Source organism: Falco peregrinus, chromosome 1, assembly GCF_023634155.1.
Source record: "Falco peregrinus isolate bFalPer1 chromosome 1, bFalPer1.pri, whole genome shotgun sequence".
In the NCBI taxonomy this organism is placed as follows: Eukaryota; Metazoa; Chordata; class Aves; order Falconiformes; family Falconidae; genus Falco; species Falco peregrinus.
The window spans coordinates 108,526,091-108,551,666 of NC_073721.1; the positions used below are offsets into that span (position 1 = coordinate 108,526,091).

The following is a 25,576-nucleotide window of genomic DNA, read 5'->3' on the forward strand; positions in this document are numbered from 1 at the left end:
GATGTAAACATGAGGCAATATTAAGGTTCTTCAGAGTAAATTAAGTCCAACTTGGAGGAACGCCTGCCATTCTGCCTGCAGTTCAGCAACAGCATAACCACAGCAACAACCGGCTCCCCTTCAGCTCCAGAAGTTAACATCCCTCCCACAACTGCCAGTGTTTCTGTTTGCATAATCACTTTCTCAACCAATTATGACACTTTTTTTTTGGAGGGTGGGGGTGTTTTGACCATTACATTTTTTGAAGAATCATTCCCTTATTTTTTGACAGAATTGAGTTATGGAGTGATCATACACATGATTTGCCAGGACACCCAAGGCAGTAGGTACTCTCCAGCAGAGCAGCAGGAGCAACACTTGGTAAAGAACAGTCACTGTTCCAGCCTCTGGCCACTGTCCCTTGGGAGGATAAAGCTCGCAGCAGCACCTGTGCTCCCATTTGCACTGCCTTACTTCAGCTCAGCTGACGTTCCTGTATCCTGCCCAAAAGCTCCCTGTGTAGACACACTCACAGCAACTAGAGCCAGGATGTTGTTACTGCTAAATTACAATAGCTATGGGCTTAGAAGCACATACATACTCAATGAACAGTTAAACTATTGTTCTTCCATAAATTCTCTTCATTAAAAGAAATTTTGACATTCTAGAGACCAATATCTACAAAACTAAACATCTCTTTACCTCTTGTAAAGCAGGCATTTTCAGTGAAACAGTTTGAACATTAAATAGAAAAAAAAAATGTTCTTTGCTGAAATAGATAGAAATATTTATAGATCTGAACATTCTATTTTCCTTGAAATAAAATAAATCTGTAAAATTCCATTAATTTGTTTGAAACAAAACAGGCCAGAAATCAAAGGTAACTATGGACAGCAAATCATAAACTAATAAATCAAAACCATAAATATATTTGTTTGAGAAATATCCCCAAAGTAACAGGAAAAAGGTCCATGTCAAAGGACATCCACCCTTAATTTCCACTGGGAGTTCATTTAAAATTGCTTTTCCTCCTGGTATCATTCAAGAGGAGCAAAACAGAACCAACCAACACTTAGCAGAACCTCCAGATCTGAGTAACGTACTCATTTCCTCCTGCACCTTTTCCTTCAACAGTTCGAACAGTATTTTCTACACACTACCTGTGCTACCACAGTAAGAAGTGAATAGTTTTTGCACAGATTTACTCTCCCACTTCCTTCTTCCACACAGCTTGGCTGTCCCCTGTTGAAGGACATCAATATAACCACACAGTCAGCAGGAAATTTATTTTTCAGATAAACATTCAAGAATGATTAATGGCCCCATGCTCTGTTCAGCAGAAGCACCACATTCTGTACCACATGGCACAGGCAACCTAGCTCGCATTTGAACTGAGGCAATACCAATACTGTTGGAGTAACTATACTATTGAGTAAAATCAGTAAATAATAAAACCAGAAAAGTGCATCTGGAACTTTAACTATATGGGCAAAAATTAACGTCATGGTTCAGTAATGCCAAACCTGTAGTGCTGCAGTACTCAGTGGTACTCGGCTGTAAGTATGTATAAATCTGCATGGTTACAGATGTTCTTTATTCAGGCTCCTAGTGCAACACCCCCCACCCCCTATAAATAACAGGAAAATGAACCTGTGGGATAAGAAACTTACTTCTTTCAGGTTCCCCCAGGTCTTCTTTCTATTCCCCTCCCAACAGGTGACTAGCATCAACAGTACCTCTCTCCCTCCTCCTGAAATTCTTCCTGAATGCAGAAAATTCAGCACATGAAGGATTGGCACATCCTGACAAATGCTTAGGTCCTTTGTATTTACCGGAGTAGTTTGTATGAAAACTACTAAAAAGCAGTTTACAGAAAATGCACCATCTAATTCTGGCTGCCATATTATGTCCATGCATTGTTCCTAAATCTGGATGACTAGATCTGACATTTTACAACACTTCGCGTAGTTGCTGGCTCAGTCTGCCTACCAATTAATTAAGCAACACAGCATAAAAAGACAATGACAAAAGTACAGATTTCCTAGAAACATCAACTACCATTACTTGCAGTATGAGATAACACTAAAATATTCTCAATAGTTGGCTTTTAACAGTGCTGAAGTTGGTGGACTTTTTTAAACTCATGATGACGCACCAAAGATTTCCCAAATCACTTTCACCACAGTAATAGTTATGCACTGCTGCTGTATCACTACTAATTTGTTTGTGCTACTCCACGGCCAAAGTATTTTCGTTAACAATAAAAAAAAGTGAAACTGGTATCTATAGTCCCTTTTCTCCATAATGTCTTCCTCCTTTGTACAGTACACACACTTTCTTCTTAGCCTGTGCACAAAAAGAGTTCATGGAAATGTTCAAGGTCCTACGGAGCAGCCTGTCCAGTCATTTGCAAGCCAATTTAAGAAAAAAACTCAACACCATTCATCTCTTGCAGAAAATATTTCTAGACCAAAGGAAGTTTTAATGTATCAAAATTTGCTCACGGTTTTACCCCAGTCACTCCAGAAATCAAGGCCAGCCTGTTCTATTTGTTCCACGCTTCAGAGAGGTACCTCACTGGGTATTTTTTGTCCAGCAAGTACCTCACCCACATTACAAAGAGGGATATGAGTGACCCAAGCTGCTCTAGTGGGAAACTTCTCGGTCTTCTGACCGTGAGGAGAATCTACAGGAAACTAAACAGCACCACCAAGGAATCTGAGAATCCCTTGGCTGGTGCTAAACTACTCTGCTGCTCCCACAAATGGCTTTCCTAACCAGCTCCTTACAAAGCCTTCTGTAACAGTATGGAATAATGAGTTGTCTGCTCTTTCTGAATTTGTCTGTGTTAAAAGCGTTAAGGTGGATGACACCCGTACTGATAATGTTCAGGTTTGCCCTAGTTAAAAAGCTTGTGTGACTTTTGCAAGGCTCACTGGGTGGGTTCTGAATCAGTGAGGGATCCAACTCTGCGCTACTTTATAAGTTTACAGTCAAATCAATACTATGGATGTGAGTCTTGGGTAACGTACAGAACATGTCTGTTCCACTATACCTTGCTCAGATTAACTAGCACAATAAAATGGCAATTACAAAGACTCCAGAAAAGATTCCCCAAGAAATTATATCGTACCTGAGAGTCCAGCTCTGCTAGACTGGGAAGGTGGCATTGACATTACAACTGCCTCATCAGCTGCTGTACAAGAGACAGTTATCTTGAGAAGGATTTTACAAGGGCTTTCAAGAGACATGTAACCCAGGCTAAAAGGCTGTGTCTTCAAATATTGACAAGGACAAGTCTGCATGACATAATTCCAACAGGAATCAACTATCATCAAGCTAAAAGTATACAGTAAAACAGCAGAATGGCTTATCAGATACATAGGAGAAATGAGATTTAGAGGGGAGACCGGTTAGTGAACACTGACCTCCTTGATCACTCACATACCCACCTGGCTTACCCTGTACACTCCTACCCCAACGTCTGCGACGTCTGACAGCTGATGGGGCCATGACATTATCTGTGTACTTTGAGCTGCACTGCTAAGCAGAGAACGCAGAGTCTCAGCTTAATATTCTCTCTGCTTAATGCTATGAGGATATGAACACTTCTTTGCCTTCCATTTCACACCCTTGCCAATACAGCGTTTGAAGTAGAACACAATCCAAAAATATCTGCATTGCTAAACTAGGCAAACGCGAAACAGCTAACACTGACACTGTCAACCACGGACTACGCCCAACCAGCTAAAGGAAAGTTGCCACTGCCAGTGCTATGGTTAAAAGCAAAGCTCTGCGATGATTTAGTAGTGGTCTGTCTCCCTGGAGATATTTCTTAACTGGTTCATTCAGGCTTGAGCAAACACAAATCTAGGTCATGAGACTGTCACAGTCTAAGAGCCTGCATGTGTACATGTTAGTATAGGCAAAGTTACGTATTTTTATACTAGATTAACTTTGTAAGAAAATCCAGTGGGACAGAAGTTCTCTATTCTTTTCAGTACTCCCCCCACCCAACTGCTGTCCCAGGGCATCAGGAAATCAGGACACATTACGTTGTCTGTTTTCCTCACTGCTGAACGCCTAATTCTACTCCAAAATACCAAATACTTCTTTAGTGGACTGGTGCCCAGCCCAGTAAGACCTCCTTAAGCAAAAGGCACTCAAAAATACAAACCCAGCTGTACTGACAGCTACATATGGTACTTCCAGAATTATGAATGTAAATGAAAGCATCATCCTTCAGAACCAAGGATGATGAAACCACAAGGCAGGCAAGTGGGCAGATGATTGCACAGGCATGGAGGATAACAACACACATATTACTACATACCCACAGTGGCACTTAAACTAGTTGACATCTTATGTGCTTAACATATAAAAGGTCACACTGCTTCTTTCCAGGGAAGATCACCCTCTCTTTAGTGCTCCACTGCTGTCAATTTGTAACTCGTTTATACCACAAGGCTCTCAAGGGTGCTTAAGGGGTGCTACTAATATGCCTTCTTGGAACACTAGGCTGATTCTCCAACACAACACTGTATAGGAGCTGAATGATCATCTGTGGGTTGTATGCCTGAAACATATGGACATATGTCATAGCAAGGCCCTCATCATCCACTCGTTGATGGACAAGACACTGAACATGTCACCGCTGGTCAGCTGCTTTGCCATGGCACCAAGAACTGCGTGAAGAGGTGCTTCAGCAATAACTATCACTGGTGTGCAAGTGTCACGCTTGTAAACACTGGACTGGAAATTGCATCTTGTCAGTGAGTTGAGAAGGGAGCAGTATGCACTCTTCTGGTGGCTGGAAAGGAGAAAAAAACCCCAAACCCTCAAGTTTCCCTCTAATTAGTTCAAAGACAAAGGCAAGAGCAGTAAATGAATAGATTATAAGCTGATGTTCTAAATGATGTTCTAAAGGCAATGAGTACAAAGATACCAACTTAGGGAGTCCAAAAGGAGCCTGACAAGCTCAGGCACTGCATGCTGTCTGGGGTGCCTAGTCAGAACGCTTGAAGCTTGAACAAGCAAGCAAAAAAAGCATAGTCCTTCCTTCCATCAGTTATAATACAAGGAACTTAACACTGTACAGCACAAAACAGCATTTATCTTCTGTTTCTAAATGTGCACAGACAATTAAAGTGCAAGACCTCTCATATGCCCCCCCTGCCCCGAGAAATGCTGGACTCAACCACAATGCCTGCATACGCACAGCACACATCCTGATAAACAAGTTTACAGTTAAAACCTTCAAGAGTATCAGGAAAAATTCACAGCATTTATCTGTAGCGTGCAATACTGAATCTTAAAAACAAACCACCTGAAAAAAAAACCCAGTAAAATGAAGGTGAACTAGGGCAAGCTTTGAAAGGCTACTGTGAAAGCAGGCTTTAATTCTTAGTAAGCACTAATCATGTTGTTCTCAGTTCACACGTTATAGCTGTAGAGGAACAGCATCTATTTTGCTAAGAACCCAGCAGGGAAGTACCCCCAAGCAGAATTATGCAAGAGACCAAAATATTTGATTCTAATTAAGAGTTGTTTATAGGACAGTCAGCTTATTAGCAATTCAACTACAGTTTGCTTTTTAAGTCAAAAGGCATATTTGCAAACTAACTTACTCGCATGTATCTTCAAAAGGAAGTACGAATTACAAGGGACTACAGGAGGAATCTCATTTTCCAACCAGAGCTGAACCAGCTGTTGGATAACAGAAGCTGAGCTTGGGGCTTCCAGGCTTTTGTTTTTAGTTTGCAAGAACACTGCAGGAGAAAGCTGAAAACAGAACATGAGTTTCTGTAGGAATCAAAAGCGAATCAACATCTTTTTTCTAGGTTCCTCTCCAAATTAAATGTTCCTGAAGTAGAGAGGAGCTCTTTTAAAAGAGTCCTCAGGAAGATGGTAGTAAAGATGTTAACATATTCCAGGAGTATAATTAAAACCAGTATCTGAGGTATAGAAGACTACTTTTTTTTTTTTTTTGGTGGGGTTTTTGCTGTTGTTGTTTTGGGGTTTTTTGAGGGGTTTGTTGTTAGGGGTGTTTGTCTTTATTTTTTTAAACCAGAATACTGCTTGTAAGGTTAATCTAGTGCCATCACAAGAGCTGTAACTTGCTTACAGTGGGATATATACTTACACAGCTTCCAACATAATTTCTGATTTCTGATGATGTAAGAGCACATAGGTAAATTATAGGATAAGAAAAATAAATGAAGAACAATACTTTCTTTTCTGTTGAAGAGTTAAGCTGATAGAAACTGATTTTCCAAAGCAGGAGATTTGATTATTTGAAGCATTTCACCCACAGATCCTAAATCATACTAACAACAGTAATAGGTTGAACTACCAAGTGGGCTGTTAAATTCAGGCTTGCACAGTTCTGCATATGCATACCCTTTTCAACTGCTGAAATGTTAGAAAGTTTTGAAGGACAATTTTTAAGTCTTTATGTCCATGTTACAACCTTTGATCACACTCACTTCAATGCTTTTTTTTCACTGAATCAATTCAAAACCACTCAAAGGTCTGAACTATGCCTGCCATTCTTGGCAAATGCCCCAAAGTAGGATGTAATAAACTAGTCAGAGTTGTTAATTTAGTCATTAAATGACACAGCCAGGATACAACCTCTTGGGCTGACCTACTGTGGTCTAAGTATTACTCTGCATTTCCTTATTTTTTTATTTTTTAAGTGACATGCATAGGCAGAGCTTAGAATATGTTATGAGTTTTGTGCAGTAATATACTCTGCCCATTCAAAAGAAAATGAATGAATCTTTTTCTTCAGGTCCAGAAACAGTATTTTTAAGTTCCAGATACAATATCATGGTAAAACACATGAGGATTCTTCTGATGCTTTCCTCCCACCCTCCTGAACATCACCTGATGCCGTCCTGGAACTTTTTGATCATTTTCTTGAAGGAGAATGGCAGTCAGCAGTTACTTCACACATACGTCACTCAATTACCTACCTTAGGGAACATGAAGGCAACTAATGGTCCGCTCAAGTTTCTCACAAGCTTTAAAAACAACATTCTTTATTCACCATGGAAGTTGAAGTACTGAATAAAATAAAAGCCACTTAGCCACTGAAATAAGTCCATACTGATCATTTTGATCAGCATTATGATCCAGAACTTGATGGAGTAGACAAATCTTCAGAAACAGCCTTTGCTACACAAAACAATGAAATTAGTGAGGCTCAAGTAAAATTATTTTTTGCCAGTCCCATCATGGGGTTTATGTGGAATAGTTCTCTCAGCCATCACCGATTTGATCTGAAATGGAGGATTTAACAGGCACTGAAACTGGTTTCAGTAGGCTTTCATCCATTTATCCCAGCAATCGGTTAACACCATCATTTAAAACAGTTCACTGAAATAGGAGGTGAGGGAGGGAAAAAAGTAAACATTTAAAAATGGTATTTGAATGAATGCAACTGTAACCCAGCAAGTTGGCACTCCACCTGTTTAATAAGCCCAGAAGAACTTGAGGGAGGACTACACAGAACTGGTAGTCACTGACAACCAAACCATCACCTCCATGATGAACCTCATCTGCTCATTCAGAAGCTTCACAAATTGAGGATGAAGGCAAAGGGATTCCCGATTTGGAAAACCATTATTTCTTGCAGGCCTATTTGGAAAGCAGGATGCTCGGCAAAGAGCTCAGTCATTTAGTGAAAATTTAGGATGAGGGTTTAAAGGCTGACTGTCATTTGTATTAAGCAAAGCAGGTCCTAGTCAGAAAGTTATAGCCACTCTTCAGGCAAGCTAACCCAAATTTTCTCTGTTTAAGTACACAGAGTGTGCTAAAGCTCATCCTATGTTAAAAAAGCCATATATCAAAAGATGAAGTGAACTTTAAAACTGTATAGTTCAATATAAATTCAAGTGCTTGAGCTACTATTTTTACTTAAACCTTCAGCATCTACTGAGGTTGTCAGTGATACAAATGATAGCAAAATCACTGTCATAGGAAACATTCATTCCCATAGTGTCTTTTCCCTTGAGACAGTGATTAAAAAACAAACAAACAAATAAATTAAAAAAAAGGCAGTTAAGGGGATACTGAATGCTATCTGTCTTTCCTACCAGGATGTAAGTCCAGAACTTGTTATATCAGTACAAAGCCCTCCCATCCCAAATGCTCAGCATGCAACCTAACACTAACCTCCATAACACATTACATCTGCCTGAACACAAACAGCATCAGGTACTGATGGGTCCTGTCTTCTTGTTAAACCCTGCCACTATGTGCCCTTTGTACAAGTCAGATACTTACTACAGTTCCAACAATAAAACATTGCTGCAAAAGTAAAGAACAACATATTGTGCTGATAGCCTACTGTGACAGGTTAATCGAAACTAATAGAAACAATTAATAGAAACTAAGAATAGGTAACTATGTGCAGTAAACACAAAATCTTAGGGCTTACTGAGGTAAATATGATGCGGTCATTCAAGAAACTACCACATGCTAATACAGGATTAAGGAGAATCATAATAAGAATCAGACAGTATTAGAAAGCATATAAGAAGCCATACGGTACAGTCAACTATGACAGGGTTGAACTACTAAGGTTTCTAATACTTTAGGTATTTGATTCTCTGACCTGTACATAATAACATTTTATAGAGTCGAGTTTTGCTTTAATATTTAAGCACCTCTTACTGTGCCTAACATCAAGTACCATTGTTGTTTTCCAGCAACTCTCAGATATTTTAAATTTAAACTTGTTGTGTACACAAAACTCTGCTGTCATCATGGACATGTCGCCTTGAAACAGAACGAAGCACACACCAAAGGAAACATGAGTAAAATTACCCAGCTGACAAAAGCCCAAATTAGGGTAAGACAAAAAAAGCCCAAAGGTTAAAACTGCAAAAGAGTCAACATCAACCTACCAACCAAGCTGGCAGCAGTACTTCTAACAGAATTTGTTGCAAGCAAAGTAATTCCCTGTTGTATTCCTAATATGAACCAGAACATATGGTTATGGGCCTGGAGTCAAAATGGAAAAAACCCACTAAGCGCTTCCCAGAGACACGTTTCAGACTCAGAGATACATTTTTGGTGTCACTTAGGCAGAGTGTTACCAGTGTTGAAATTTCACATTCATTTCTCCCTGCAAAAACAATTGGACAAAACCAGCGATCCTACTGACTCAACCCAATGCAACTTTTTTCTGTGCAGAACGTTATTGAAGAGGCCTGAGATGGGAGTCATAGCATGGAGTTTTTAGCAACAAAGGACCATGGCAATTCACTGGAAAGGACTGGCCAGAGAGACCCTTGCAAAAACAATCCTGAAAAGACATGGAGCGAACAATGGGAACTAGCCCATGCAATTCCTCTCTGCCTGTTGGAAGTTCCATGAAGAGGCAGGTTGTCAAGGATCAAACTGTCAGGCAAGACCACCAGAACGATTCACTAATGGCATTTCTTCAACCTTTACTTTACATAGCCACATCCATCGGAACTACCCCACACACTGCTGGACTGATTCTTGCAACAAAGTGTGGGATGTTAGAAGCCAAGACACTGCACACTTGGCTTAAGTCAATTAGAATACCTGGGTATATGAACTGTTTTTCAAAACTTGAGCTATTACTCTCTTATTCCCTCACTATCAGACCAAATCACGTTTCAAAAAAAAAAAAAAAAGTACAGAAAAGAAATAAGAGGAAATAAAACAATCCATATCAAGTCAAAAAGTTTAACAGCTTTTTTTTTCCCCATTAGCATCATGTAGTTCACCGCAGTGAATACTTTAGCACACTTATCTTTCCACCTAATAATATTTATTGGAGAATTCTAAACAAAGCCAATCACTACTTGAATTTAAATTATAATTAATGCAGTTATGTTTCTACCTCTTAAATACTCTGGTCTCAATCCCATCTACTACAGTATTATCCAGACAATTTTTGCCTACAAGCAATCACAATTTGGAATCAATATGAGATTAATCCAATTTCTGTATAAAACCTCATTCTTTACGAATTTTCACATCACAGAGATAACAGAGTTTACAGAAAATAGTAAAAATCAACAAAAAATTTGCATGTCAGCAAAGACAGCAATACCAATCTAACATACATCCCCCGCTAGAAAGGTGGTCACACAGAATTGTGATAACTTCCTCATAACCTGGCAAATGCTGGGGAAGTATTTGTAACAGTTTACACACAGTCTAGGATCAAACGATGCATTCATAAAACATGTCAAATCGAAAAACAGCAAATCATGCGATCTCCTTCCAACACATTTAAATAGCTACTAAAAAAAGCTTTTCCTGCTCTTTCAACCTCCATCACCTACTTGATATTTACTATGAATACAGTTACCAACCATGGTTTACAATATCTAGAATACAAATGGAGTTGCAGATGGTATTGCAGCAAGCTCGAATGAGCTTAGTGCATGATCATTTGATTTACTGATGCTAGCAACTGAACAGAGGAGGAAGAAGAGAAGGAAAACCAGTGTCTCAATACTTAACCATTTCATGCCGCCTCAAAGGCTGAATACCTGTTGTAAGGATTTTCTTTAAACACCAAATTTCTGGTAGAAACATCAGGCTTTTCTGTGTTTTTTGATAAATAAGAGCACTTTTTCAACAGAAGAAAGAAACAGGGAATGTCTAGTCAAAAGAACTTTGAGGAAATCATGTGGAAAAAAGAGTAGCCAAAGAACGGAACAAGACCTGTTGTAACAGACTGCAGAATGCCCAGTGACTACCAGAATCACCGAAACTAATGAAAACTAAAAAGCTGAGCAAGGACTGCACTTGCACCTGTCAAATCAGCATCTCTGTCACAGCCACAAAACAGGAGAACACAGAGATGTAGACATGAGAAAGCTAATGTACATTAATGAATGTCTGAAGGAAGCACCATAGCATTCATTGCACTCCAGCTCCAAGAGTACTCCATACCCCCAAGGTAAAAACCTCACAACTACGGGATAAGAAAGGAAGGAAATTAAAAGCTGGTGTAATCCTTATGAAAATTTCTGAACGTGTTTAAGCTTGAGGAAAACCTAAATGTCTGAAGAGACCACAATCGAGCCCCAAAGCAGCTGCTACTCCTACAACAGAGACAGAAAGGAAGAGATCATAAAACACTGCTGAATTTTTATCAGGGTGTAACAGCGTGCGCAAACATTACATGTCAATTAGATTATACTTAGCCTAGCACACTGCCAACTGCGTGCTAATCTAAGGTCAAACCTCCTCCTACATCAAATGTGCTCATGAAACAGGCTCTGGCAGTGATCTTATGGAAAAGCTCAAAGACAGCTTGGCAGGCTTCAAATGGTTGAGCCTGAATTCAGATATTCCATTATTTTTCTTAGCAAAGCCTGTTTCCAGAGGTACCTAAAACACCAGATGATTCTTGTGTCTCGTAATGATTAGCTCTCGTAAGGGTCTTAAAATGCATTACTCAGCAGAACCCAAAACCACTAGATATGTGCTATATATGGAATAAATTCTCATTCTACAGTCTCAAACTCATTCTACTCCTACACACATAGGCATACATGCATATATGAACAGATGTGTATGAACACACACAGACACACTTGCACGTACACAACTGAAAAGACAGGCTGTTAGGCTAGTGTTTGTAACAGGTACAAAATGCCTTGAATTCCAGTTGCCACTGTCACTGTGCTATCCAGAAGGGGATTAATGAGTGCATTCTCCACAGAAACAGTCCCTCCAGAAAACTCGGGCTCTTAAGTCAGAATAAAATGATCTACCAGGCCCTCCTCCACCTCAGCTGATCATCAATGACATCGATGAAGAAAGCAGTTTAGCAGGAAAATTCATAGATCAAACAGGAACCACAAAGGAATCAACACCATCTTGGACCATTACACATCACTCCAATTTCATTCCAGTATTCTGCACTATATACTGCCTCCTCAAAGATTTAAGCCACCACCCTCTGCAATGTAGACAAAAAGACCAGAGGGCAATAAAAAAGTAGTTGCATAAAAAGGAGAGAAGCTTGTTTTCCCAGTGCAGGTGGGAAAAATAATGTGTCATCATCACTGCTTCCATTGATTGTAGACAGCAATTAAAGGGAAATCAACCTGAGATCCAATTTGCAACTACAAATACAATTTTCTACCCAAAGACATGAAGTTCCAGCTAGGGCTTCCACTTGTTTCAGCTGGGATCAACCTTTGACAGCTACCTAGGAGACACTCACCAAGTAGCCCTCTGCAAGACTAAAGATTTTTTTACTTAACGGCTATTTAGGTGGGAAAGCCGCAGATTGTCAGAAGTGCTTCTGCAGAAGTAGTCCTGCAATTCAAGCATCCGAGCTGCAAATCAGGGACAGACACTGACTTATTCTCCCTGTAGGATTTCTATTTGTGAACAGATTTTTCCATTAATATCATCTTATGCTAAGGAAGGCTACAATAAGTAGGGCAACAAGATTTCCCAGTTAGAAATTTCAGATTCACCAATGATTCTAAATACACAGCCTGAAAGTACCTCCCTCTCAGACCACATCCTTAAAGGCAAAAATCACAACAAAATGACTTCACAGCAACTTATTTAAAAGACCTAAAACCAACAGCTGAACATGTATTTTTCATTCCATTATAATTCACATTTCTCATTTCCCAGTTTCAGAGGAGAGCTCAGTGCTAAGTTCTGCAGACAACATCACACAGCCAATTGATTTAGTTTCCTTTTTTATATAATTTCTAGGGTGTTCCCAGGTCTTACTCCTGTGCCAAAACTTTCATTTTTACTGCTGACTTCCACGAGGAGTTTGAGGCACTTCCAAAATAAATCCATAAAAGTTAAGACAGAAATTAAGATGACAATTGGATAAATAACATTATAGGGGACAGCTGTGTGGGGAGGTTCATTCTTTCTATCGCTGTGTAAAACCTCGCCAGCTCCAAGTAGCTACAGAATCAGGGAATTTTGTTTGTTGTGAGATTTGGCTCAACTTGCCACCCAGCAAATGGGCCTTGTCGGGAACCAGCACTTCTCTTCTGAGAAACAGAAGACTGTTCACAAGGTCCTATGTCATATCTATCTTACATTTTCTGTTTATTTTCTTTTAAGTGTTTAAATGAGTTTTGAAAATTGTTTTTGGCTGAGAACAATAAGACCAACAGAATTCCTAAACCTAAGGTGCTATTAATGTTGTGAAATATCAAGAGAGTTGTACTTGAAACTAGAGTATATTATAACATCATCCTCCTAACTTCATACTTCAAAGACACAAGGAGGGGTGTATTTTTAAATAGAAATCCATATCCATCCATCTTTATCTGATCTCATCAGGTTATCTTCTGCACACGGTGCAAAGCACACTGTTTTCTATAGCAAAAACAAAGCACAATGTATATGGACAAGAGGTTATGCCAATATTTAATAAAGATCTGTTAACTATTTTGGTGTCTACTACCACCTGAAAAGGAACAAATAAACCACAACTGTAGAAACACACAGCGTGTTCACAATCAAACTGTTAAAGAACTCAGCTTTATTTTTAAAAACATGTATGTTAGCAAAAAAAGTATTAAAGCGACTGACACAGTAGATAACACGTTTAATGATACACCAACTCTCAATTTCAGAAGCACTACTTGGCTTTGATCTACTATTTGTATTTTTAGGTTTGTACATACAAACACACTGATGTTACATAAACACAGCATACCTGTATGTGCATTTATGATAGCACATATACATGTACATCCCTAAAAATCATCTTGGCTTTTAAGTCTTGCCTATCACTGAGAAAGTTTCCCATTGGAAAGGGACTGAGGCACGTACACAATTCCCTAATACGTTGTCTCATGCACTGAGTGCACTCAGGGTCAAAGCGGCCCTCCTGCTCTTCCTCCCTGCACCATCGTCACTGACTGAATGGCTGACAACTTCAGCTGTAAATTTAAAGATCTCAACAACATGCATCAAACATTTAAAATATAACCTCCTTATAGTTACTGCAGGCTCAGTATCATTAATCAACTCCAGTTGCAAAGGAATGCTCATTGGATTGCTCATATTGAATTATACATATACAGTCTGATTAATAATGCAATACTCCAAAAATCTGAAGTATTCCTATCCATGGACTAGCAGCAGAAGAATATAGAGAAAATTTTCAATGGGAAAATTTAAAGTTAAACTTCAGTACAATTGCTGATACTTGTGGCACTGGTGGTTTGGGGTTTTTTTTGAGGGGTGGGGGGACTACTACCACAGTTAATAAAAGAAATGCCATGAATCACTGATTTTTACAAGGTATTTATCTAAACATATTTAGAATTAAGCATTGTGCTAAATCTTATACTATGTACCTGGATGATGTACAGCATTCACTCAGCACTACACAATTAAACCTACACTAGAATTCTTACTCATAAACATGAGATTAATTGACCTACTTTTTCAAGCCTTCCACATCCCTCTTACTCTTACACAGAGATGTTCTGTTACAGGAAAAAAATCCTTTTATGCTGTTGTATTTTATTTGCTTGTGCAGCTCCAATCCTTTCCCTCTTAGATGCACCCTACTGTAACAACTAGGTGAGACAGGAGTGAAATGTTTTCGTGTGTAACACTTTTCTTGCCTACGACAATCATTATTTCCCAATCCACTCCATATTTCACATTAAAACATCAAAACAGATTTCTTCACAGTTTCAAGTTCTATTTACATCCTGTTCACTCAGTATAAAATATACATGTCATTTAAAATGAGGGGGAATAAAAGCACTAAAATACTGAAATTAAATATTGAAAAATCACCAAGAAAGCCAGATATTAAAATATATCTGGAAATTATCCAGCTTTAGCAGGAAGCTCAGTTTTATTGCATTCTCCTACTTGCTTATTATGTGCTGTGTCACAGCTGGTCTTCACTGGAGCGCCCGTTCCTTGAGGAAGGTGTGTTACAGCAGCTGCTGGAAGTGCAACTTCAATGTTTAAGTGACATGATTAATAACCCCTGCAAGGAACACCCTGCTTGGGTTTAGGACACTGTTCAGGAAGACTCGGATGCTGCCACGGATTTGCTTTGCCTGAACCATCTTCCCCCTGAGACTCTCCCTCCCCACCTACTCCGTCAGAACCAGCACAGGCCTTCAACAATGCCACCTTCTACTAGGTGTTCACTCAACGCTTTTCCTGAGAACGTGAAACCAAGTTTAAATTACTTAAGACTTTCTCACATTCAAGACAAAGCTTACATTTTGCTAAGCCTCAATAATCATAACACTGGAAACTTAGAGGAGTTAAGAGAAGTTAGTTATGCACTGCTATTTTAATGAAAGTTACAAGATTAAACAGAATTTTTCATTCACCCTGAAGAGAGCTAGAAAACTTGTGACCTGATTATTTATTCCCCCTAAATAACAGTATCAGTAAAAAGTTGTGATTTCTTGTTTGGATCACATACGAAAAAGATAAAGGTGTCTCAGAGAAGTTATTTTAACAATAAACCAATTTACTGTATTTTCACTTGAGCACTTTCTTCCAGTGCTTCCAGTCAGTCATTCAATAGCCTTTTGACTATTTTCATCTTTTGTCCACGTGTTCCCAGAACTAAAATCGTACATATTTGCATGTTCTTGTACTTACAAACTCCACAAAGCCTTTTTTGAAAGTTTTGGTCCACAGAACAGAAGTGAATTAAAAAGCTTTCCATCTTGGGGTGATGATTTTGAATATTCAAACACATGCAGTGCATGGAAATCCCCTTGATGCAGTGATAGAGGGTGGTTACTTAAAACCAGCTCACCATTGGTGAAAGTGTGGTTTACGAAGACTTATTTTTTAATTGGTTAGTTTAAACCACCACCATCCATGCGTCACCATCAAAAAATCCAAACTGAACAAAACCTCAGAACGAAGGGAGCAACACTCCAGAATTCTTGTAGCACAAGACCTAACTGTGATCTGCTTGCCCTATATAACTGTAAGGGCTGCAGCAGAAGTTACATGCTGACACTCAATATTCACCCTTGGAGTAAGTCCATAAGCATTTCATGCATCACAGTATCAGTATTGCTTTAAAAGAAGTTATTCAACTAGCACAACTATTAAAATAAGAGAAATGGTAAAACATACTAAAATAAATGTGACTTCATTTTTTTCAGTTTCATAGAAGTAAACAGCATACTCTGGTGAGCTAATCCCCAAGCAAAACATGGTTTTGGTTTTGGGTGGGTTTTTTCCTTTAAGAACTAATGTTGTCTAATATGGATTAGGACATGGAGGTACATTTTCCTATAACAGTATTTTAGAATGTTTTCCCTTATGAAAGAAAAAGTAAGAACAATTCAGCACACACACTGCTTTTTTTTCTTCTCTCCTTTTTTTAAAAAGATAGGTTTTATTTTGCTTACCATCCAGTGCAAACATTTTGTTTGCCTCTGCTGCTTTACAATCTGATATGGCTTTTAACTAAATTAAGAAGCATTAAGATTTTCTTCTCAGAGAACTGCTAGCCAATCTACTCAAAAGCAACAACACAAGTAGCTTTCCAAATTCATTCCGTATTGACAAGCGAGCCACCCTATTAAAGTTGTATAAGGACAAGTTTTCCTCAACATCAAGTTTCTCATGTCTCAGTATCTGAACTACCTGATGCAGAAAAACCCCTGAATCATGGCAAAGAGGCAAAAATCAGCTTCCTTGGCCATTTTTGTGTTAGTAAATGCCAAGTAAACACATGCCATTAACTCTCAAAAAGCCTTCTAATGAATGGAATTTCTGCAAAGACAATCACATAACATTTAAAGCAGACGTAAAGACTTTTCAGAAATTTTAGCTTTTGTTTTCCTTCTAGTGTACGCATGACAAAGGCTTGAAGCATTCCTTACTATTCAGATTCTTCACTGGTGGTGATTTCACTAGTGACTATGGTTACTTTCTGCTACTACTGGGATATTGTTCCATCAGTTAACCAATATCCCATGTGAAGAAGTCACTGAATTTCCTGAGTACAAGTTTACTCTCCCACTGCTCACTTACCTACACAATGGCCAGCAGCACTGACATTGCTGACAGAAGGGAGGGAAATCCCCCATTTCTTGGGGGAATCTTTCACAGTTAAGAAACCAACAACAGTCCCAAAAGCACCTGTTTAGTCTGACAAGCAAGTAGTTACCAATCCAGTTCAATCAGTTGTACAGCCATACACAGTAAGTCTAACTACACAAAGAGATAATACTTTTTTTAGGAATTTCTAAAATCAAAAGCTAATTAAGATCTTTAGCCAGGTTATTTCATACCACAATTGATAACTGATCTGACAGCAGCATCAGTGAAATGAGGAAAACAGAGACATTGCAAAAGAGAACTTAATGCAGTGTTAGTTCTTAAAAATACAATAGTTCCAAGGGTCTTGCTGACAGGCTGGATGGATTATAAGAATGCTCTGTAAATATTTAGCTCTAGCTGGGTAATAACAAGAACAAAACAATGTAGGTAACCATCTAGCCTTCTCTTAAGATTTGCACCTATGATGAAGTGCATATCCTAAATAACTATTTACTTTTTGGTGATTTTACTTCATTTAACCTTGTACTTAGACATATCTGATATAAACTGACATGCTGCTTTAATTATAGGCTGCTTTGGAAGTTCACTGAAGACATTTTTCAAACATGGAAAATAGCAGGACAAAATTCCATTAGCGACCTTTTAGTATTACAAGCACCATTTCCAGATGAGCAGTCAAAGCCAGAGACAGGTTTAGAACAGTAATGCGTACAAGGTCAAAGTAACTCCAGAGAAGAAGAATCAGGAACAAGATTTATCAACATTTTGCCCAGAGCCAGTCTTACTGCTCTGTGACATTCTCTTCTCAAAGCATTACAGTACAGTAATGGTAATGTATCTGTGAAGTTATTCCAGCAGTGATTTTTTCTTGTTCTTTTTGTCAGCTCTCTTACATGTACTAAGATGAAACAAAGTTAAGTCATCTTCTGAGCTATTTGTTCTCATACCAATGAAAGGCATGGCCCTTTCTGCTGAGGCTTAGAGAACTCATTCATTATATGATCATATTCCCCAGTCTCCCTGGAAACTGTTTAAAAATAGTCAATAGCTGTAATGGTCAGGTTAGTCTCCTGGCTGTTAATTTCAATGTTTACTTGGAGCTTGAATATTCATGCATCGCTTTTCTTTTTCAGCTTGATTTCTCTCCTCACAAACACAGCCACAGCTGTATACTTTTCATGCATTCTCTAAAGAAAACATTACACTAATACATACAGGCAGCAAACAAAAGTTTTTAATTACTGTAGGATTTTTATGTCATTATATGCATAACAAAGAAAATTAAACAGAACCTTACCTCAAAATTAAACTTCATTTAATAGAAAATAAGCCTGTCTGGAAGTGCTGCTTGACCATGTGGAATGCTTCCAGTAACCAGGTCTGTAACACAAGATACAAACAAGTTACTTCCTTATCCCCAGTCCCTTAATTTCTGGTTTTAAAGTACCTTCTGCCAACACACTGGAAAGGAAGCAACTCAGGAAGTTATAAGTTTCCTTTTCTTTTTGGGAGCGGGAATTTGCATTGCCAAAGAGAATAGCTTTATGTTCAAGAAAATAAAATTCAATCCAGGCTTCCACATCACTCACTCTAAAAGCTCATAATAAATGAACTCTGAGTATACCTTGAAATTGTCTAGTCACTTGACAATATACTTGCAGCACAAATCTGGGTGTAAACAGAAATTAAATAAACACATTGACCTCTCAAAGATGTCCACTTTGCATTAACTGTGCCTTTCTGTGCTTTATGGTCTCTGTGTGGAGCAACTTGGTAGAAAACAGCACAGCACAAGCCTCTCTGGGCAATTTCCCTTCACAATGATCTCCCTTCCGAGAGTATGATTGCACAAAAATAGATTTAATAACTCTGGTTTGCTTTTAAAAGATGACAGAACTCTATTTCAAGGTATTGGTTGTTTTGAGGAGGTGGGCTTTGTTGTTTTTGAGGAGGTGGGCTTTGTTGTTTGGGTGGTTTTACGCTTTGTTTTTTAGACTTTGTTTTCTTTATGATTCTTAGGATCATTTGTTAGCTTTTACTCCAAACAAAAGCCAATATAGCACACAGGTTTAATACTCATCTCCTGAGGATGGGCAAATCAGTTTGAACATCAAAATAAATTGCAATTTATTTTGATAAACTGCAATCAACTCCCACTCCACCCTCCCTGACCCCCACAGAAAAAAACACCACCTTCTCTTCCATCACCTCAAAGTTTAAAAGACCGATCATTTTTCCAGGCACAGTAATACGCCTGGGCAAACAGAAGATGGCCTAGATCTTCCTGCTAGCAAGGTCCTGTGTACGCTCCTTGCACACAGGCTGGTTATGGAAGGCTTCTATCCCACTTTGAGATCTCTTGGAGCACTCCCTTACTGCAACTAAAAAATTCAGGTGAAGTTCTGATCCACAACAGCTATCCAAATTCGAAACTAGTTTATGTATTCATTTAGAAAGACCAGGAAGTTAAAGAATGAAGTCACACATGTACACAGCTACAGAAGAAGGAATGCCTCTTAGCTGAGAAACGCCTACAGCAACAAAAGAATTCTCGTAAATTTTCACCAATCAAAGCTGGCAAAAAGATTTCTGATAGAATAAATTCATCAGGATGTTTTTCAGGTCTGGGTTCATTATGAAAGTGATTTTTTTTCCTTTAAGTGGACTTTTAAGCAACATCAGCTCTATGCTGACACAACTATTAACTGCAGGTTAACAGATTTACTGCAGGTCAGAGTAAATGCAGTCTACGTTAGGACAATTATTTCAGCAACCAATGCATCACCTCCATTGAAACTGGCATTGTAGTAGTATGATACCTTGAAATTTAGACCCCTAATCCATATTCATTCAAATTTTCAACATCTACCATGTCTCCAGTAATGCACAAATAATGTACAATTAACTTTAATTAAAAGGTGTGCCACCACCCTGCATTTTCTGATAAGTTTAAGGTCAGGATAAAAGCAAGTTCAGTGCACAGAATGCATATCTAATGCGTTCCCTTAGGCGGCTGTACCAGCGTATGGGCATTTATCCGTAATGCACACATTTGTATTACAGTAACATGCCCAAGTCCTGTTCAGTACAGCCCATGAACTCACCAGCCCTTCTGCTTCCTGGAAACTACTATTTAACGTCTCCATACTTGCACATATTTTAAAATTCTAAAATTTGTTTCAAATGCGATTGTGAGATATGTCAGTCACTTGCAACATTGATACCTTTCTTCATTTTCAGTCCTTTGTTGACAAAGGTGTCAGAAGCCCTTTCAAATCCCCAAGTTCTGAGAGCACCAAGCACTAGGCTGGAAGCATTTTCACCTCTACTCAGAGCCTTCGTCAATTAAGGTTGACACTATACAAGTCCAAAGGTTTGTATAAAAAAAAAAAAAAAAAAGCGTGTCTGAAGAACATACCACAACAAGGGGACAACAGAATCTGATGCAGCAGAGAATGAAGTGACCACGCCAATATGCTTCTTTCTTGTCACACCCACGTAAGGCCCCCACATAAATCTTCCAATTCAATAACTGCCATTTGTTTAGCATCATTGTGATATAAATGGTTGGGAAACTGCTTTGAAATCTGCTCTTTTCAGATGCAGTTCAATAACAGAATTGTGCTTTTAAAAAAAATTTAAAATGGATCTTGTTTTCAACCTATAAACCAAATATGGTGAACTAGAAATTTATTTTTTGTAGTGTGCCAGGAGGGTCTATCTACTCATGTAAATGTTTATTCAGAAATGTGACTGGGAAGGAAAGAGGTGAAAGAACCATACTCCTAACATTTTACATCAAGGGAAGGAACAAACAATGCATATGCACATACTACCAGAGCAACCTAATGGGTAGAATACCATGTTTCAAAATCACAATTTCATTTAAAATAGCAGATTTTCAGTTATCTGAATATTTAACAGTGAAACACTGAATGTATCTTGTGGAGTCTGAGAAAAACAAAAATTGCTTATACTCTGACATTTTAAGACTAGCTTGAACAAACGTGACTGTGGAAAGAACATTCCTTTTTCAACTGGGTTAATTACTGCTGAAGTAGCCGTCTATTTTTTTACTTACCAATGGGAGCTAAAGAGAGCCTAAAAACTAGTCACCACTGTTTGTTTATTCTATTGTCCTCCCTTCCTGGAATGCAGTCAGAGTGGAACTGGCTGCCCAAAAGCCCAGTCAGCAAACCAGCAGTCCGAGCCCTGCATTTCTTTACAGCACCAGCCTACTTACTAACCTGCTTAACCTATTGTAGGGCAGGAGCAACGAGTGCATAAAGCACCTAATTCTGGAAGTTTACACAAAATCCAACAGAGCTTTCTGAATATTTGATGTATTTTTTAGCATAAGCCCCCTGACCCCTCCCCTTCTTTTTTTCTTAGCTGTAGCCACATTTCTATGAAGTGTTTTTGCTTCAGGTGCTAGTGATGTTGTTTATAGAACAACAAGACTGAATAAAGAAAAGTGCTGATGTAGAATATGCTTTCTTAATCTCACTGCAGAATTCTACAACTGTGAATTAGAGGTAAATACAGTTTTGCACTTTATAGGTATTTCCTAGGTACTCTGCATTCTCAAAAGTCTTGGTGATAATGTAGTTTAGTTCAGTAGCATTTGCACCACAGACTCACTGAGGCTACAAGGATAAATTCCTGAATCTTCTTATACCACAACTTTTGAATGCGGAAAATATTTCTGCCCACATATTTACTCTGGATTTTTGTGCGTTTTCCTATACTGGGTTTTGTGGTTTTTTAAATTTATTTTTAGGAGGTTTTTTATTGTGTTGTTTTGGGTTTTTTCTTATTGTTGTTAGCCAAGCATTGCTCTAAAAACCAAAATCAAATCAAAATACGTGGTCCATTATGTAAAGCATGGAGTCATTTTAACCCTGTTGGCATTCTCAACCACATTACTGTATCAACCCTGCTAAACAAATCTGCTAATAGCTTAGTATTCTGAGCTATAAACAGGGGAACAGTCCCGTCCCCCCAAGACATTTGGAAGTTTAGTCCTATGATGTATGTTCCGTGCTTCAGAACTTACGTTCCTTGCACACAATAAAGGCATTACATGGCCATTTTTAGCTGGTACTAATTTAGATGTTCTGTAGTGTGTGACTTCTTTCAGTTCTTAGTTCCTTCACCTACCTGTCTTTTTTTATTATTTTCTTAAAACACTACAAGACAGTAAATAATTACAAGTATATGAACGATGCAATATTATCAGGCACAGATGTTTTCAGCATCATCTTCAGAGGCTGAATCCCTGCTACAATTCCCATCCCTATAAAAAAAGTCTGGTTTAAGGACAGGGTGGAGAAACATGGTCTATGCAGCCACTCACAGGACACTGCAAAGAACATTCAGCACGACCTGATACAGTTCCCAAACTATATCCAAAAGCAGATACCCACTTCCCTTCAAAGCTCTTCTCCGTAACTTACTACTATGATTACTTTGCATCCTGAATCTAGATTTCAGCTCAGTATACCAAGAAGACCCATAGGAATACAGCTTCTACCCTCCTTTTAAATGTTTCCTTCATTCTCTTCTTCGGACATCTCTCTAATCCCCCCGATCAGCACAAGAAGATACATTCTGTAGAACAACATTCTGAGAACAAGCTCACACTGCTACACGTGCTCAGGTGGGAGGGTCTGCAACAAGCTTAGGTGGGACATGCTGCACTTGATGGGAGCGTTTAATGATATTGCAGAGTTTGCAATGGAATTGCTTTCAGCCAGCTCTGTACAACAAACAGGCAGCCCAGGAGGTGAAGCAGGAAGCATCTTCACTGCGCAAAATGACCTGCTGACCACTACAGATCAGTTGCTATGGTCTAACATAAGAACTATAGCTGCAGCACAGAAAAGATGGCTTCAGAGTGTGCTAGTACAAACACAATTTAAGTAAGGCATGTGAATATATCAGAGGAATAACTGGTAAAACCTAACTCTGTTACATTTGATGTAACACTTTATATGATTTCTACCTTTATGGACAAGGATCTTCACCACTTTATATAAAAACCACACACATATGGATGTTAAAGAAGAATCATTCAACAGTTTGCTTTGCTAAGAAGGCTGCAACCAGGCTTCTAGACCTCAATTCCTTATTCTTATTTGTGTAAAAAGGTTGAGTTACCTTCTGCTGGCAACTGTAGCATTCATGCAACAACATCAGGCCTACCAATAACAAGATTATAAAATGTTAAGAAAAAAATATTACAAACTTAAGTCAGTTCAAATTTTAACTGACTATTTGGAAGCACCACATAAAATGCATCTCAGGATGTGTTTCAAGACTAAGGTGGTATCCAGCTCAATAGTGCTGGGAGGCATCTTAAGTGAAGAAATGGTGGGGTAAGACACCACCAAAAATATAATTGAAAGCTACAGTCTGAACGGTTACAGCCATAACCAGAGTAAAACTGAGGTGACATAGGACTTTACTTATCAAACTGACATTAAAAACCAACAGTAACGTTTTTGTGTAGTAGCTCAATACAGGATTTTTCACAACGAAAGCAATCACTGGCATTTACATTAAATATTCTTGTAACCAACAACTGTATTTTTGCAGGTGATTTCTGAGGACAGATATGCTACCTCCCCCTAAAGCATGGCATAACACTTGCGGAACCAGATGGATTAGCAACACACTGAGTTTGTACACCTCAGGTAAACCCACATGCTAACTTTCTCAAGGACAGACTGGCTCAACTAGGGTAAGTAACACAGCAGCAACTGCCAGGAATCAGGGGTACCCAGTGGGGCGTTCCAAGGTCAAGAACGGGGGTTTAAAAGCCCATCACAGAAATGCCACCAAAGACAGTCATGCTCTTCTGTATACCGTGAACCATTACTGACAGACTCTAACAAACAGCTAACAGAAACCTTCGTCTGACACTACTTGAAGAAGCTCTCATTATAAAAAAATTCAAGGTGGTTTGTATTAGGCTTTAATCTAGGTAACTTCATTACCAAAAGCCATTATGATAAAGGTTTAATATTTTACATAAATGTTCCTCTAAGATACTGTAACGACACTAACCATGAAACACTGAACAATCATACCTCAACCATTACTACACTCCTCTTGGTCAGTGAGGAAAAGTTACTACATTACGAGACTAAAGCTTCTGTTATGCCCACAGGCAGGTTTCAGCTACCGATTTTTTCAAATTTTATGCACTGCACTACCTTGAAACCAGCAAGCTTTCCCAGCTGCAGAAGGCAAACAGAAGAACACTGCACATAAATCCAGAAATTCTGCATTTAGTTTCATCACAGTAACTTGCTCAACAACACCCACATGCTTTGCTAGTATGCTTACTATTTGTGAAGGTTAAACACAGGCTATGAAGGGGAAAAAAGCCCAGTAACCACCCTACACCTCAAAATGGCTCCTGCAAGTAAATGAGTTTTTAGTAGTATGATTAGAAACACAAAATTTACCTTTGAACATAAAATGAAGTTTTAATTAACTTCTTTTTTCCCCAGCAGAGTATTGCAAGAAGCATTCATTATAGTAAAAAATCCATTTCAGAAAGCAGAACAAACCGATATGCGATGTCGTTTCTTGCCCTTCCACCACACCAGACACATACGATATATCATTTATACTTTAGGTTTGAGGAACTACCATTTATCAGATCATATCCAGACTGCCCCCCTCTCCCCAGGTAACACGCCACTCAGGTTGTCTCTGCTCCAAACCATCCAACACTCCTGGGCCTTTTTGCCTGCCATCTATGAGTTCAACTAGGTGAACTGTTCAAAATAACCAAACCAACCTGTTCTTTATTGACTGTAATCAGCAACATCTACCACATAGATGAATTCTGATCATTTATGAAATATCTGACCAGAGGTAAACTAACTGGAACAAGGCACTCAGCATCTAGGCAAATGTGACTATCCCCCAGGTGAAACTATACTCTCAAATGCAATTCTTTCCTTACACTTATTCCTTAAAAATTGTGAATTTTATGAAAATGGTGCCTCAGTATGAGCTGAAGCATTCCAGTTAGACTTTCTTCCTTTCTACCTCACAGGTGGTGGGAGCTCAGCCCTGCACTGGTCTGCCAAAAGTCAGCTTTCGACCTCTACGGATCTATTACTGCTTCACTCTATCAGATTTTAACTACGGTTTTGCAGCTTCTAATTGTTAATCTTTACAGCATCCTCCACATATAGTATGATAGTTTTGAGGAGGTATGAAAAAGGCACAACAGCTAAGTTTGCAACGTAAGAGGAGAGTACAGCATTAATTTCTTCTCAAGACTGCATGCTTGTATCTAGCAGAAAAATCAGTTGAAGTCAACTATGCTGTATTTTCAAAATCATGTAAAGCTCAGCCTCTTAACGTAGATCTGAGATAACTTTCTGTGATTAATATAAGAGATATTACTGTGTATTCATGAATTTCAAGGTTTTGTTCAGGCAAATACTACCCTCCTCCTGTTCGGGGCTCATCAAGAGCAGCAGATAGTTTTCCACAAAGGAGCAGGTATTAAACTCTAATC

The 25,576-nt window shown here is 38.7% G+C and overlaps 1 protein-coding gene across 3 annotated transcripts in view; it reads right to left on the reverse strand.

Moving 5' to 3' along the window:
• TLN2 (talin 2) overlaps positions 1-25,576 on the reverse strand; it is a 203,837-nt gene that overhangs the window by 121,316 nt on the left and 56,945 nt on the right. For 2 of the 3 annotated variants that reach the window (XM_055806974.1, XM_055806968.1), the window contains exon 3: positions 18,332-18,414. The exons of the other annotated variant lie outside the window; for it this stretch is intronic. The gene's annotated coding sequence lies outside the window, so the exon portion shown is untranslated. The remainder of the gene's footprint in view (positions 1-18,331; positions 18,415-25,576) is intronic. 3 annotated transcript variants of the gene reach the window in all.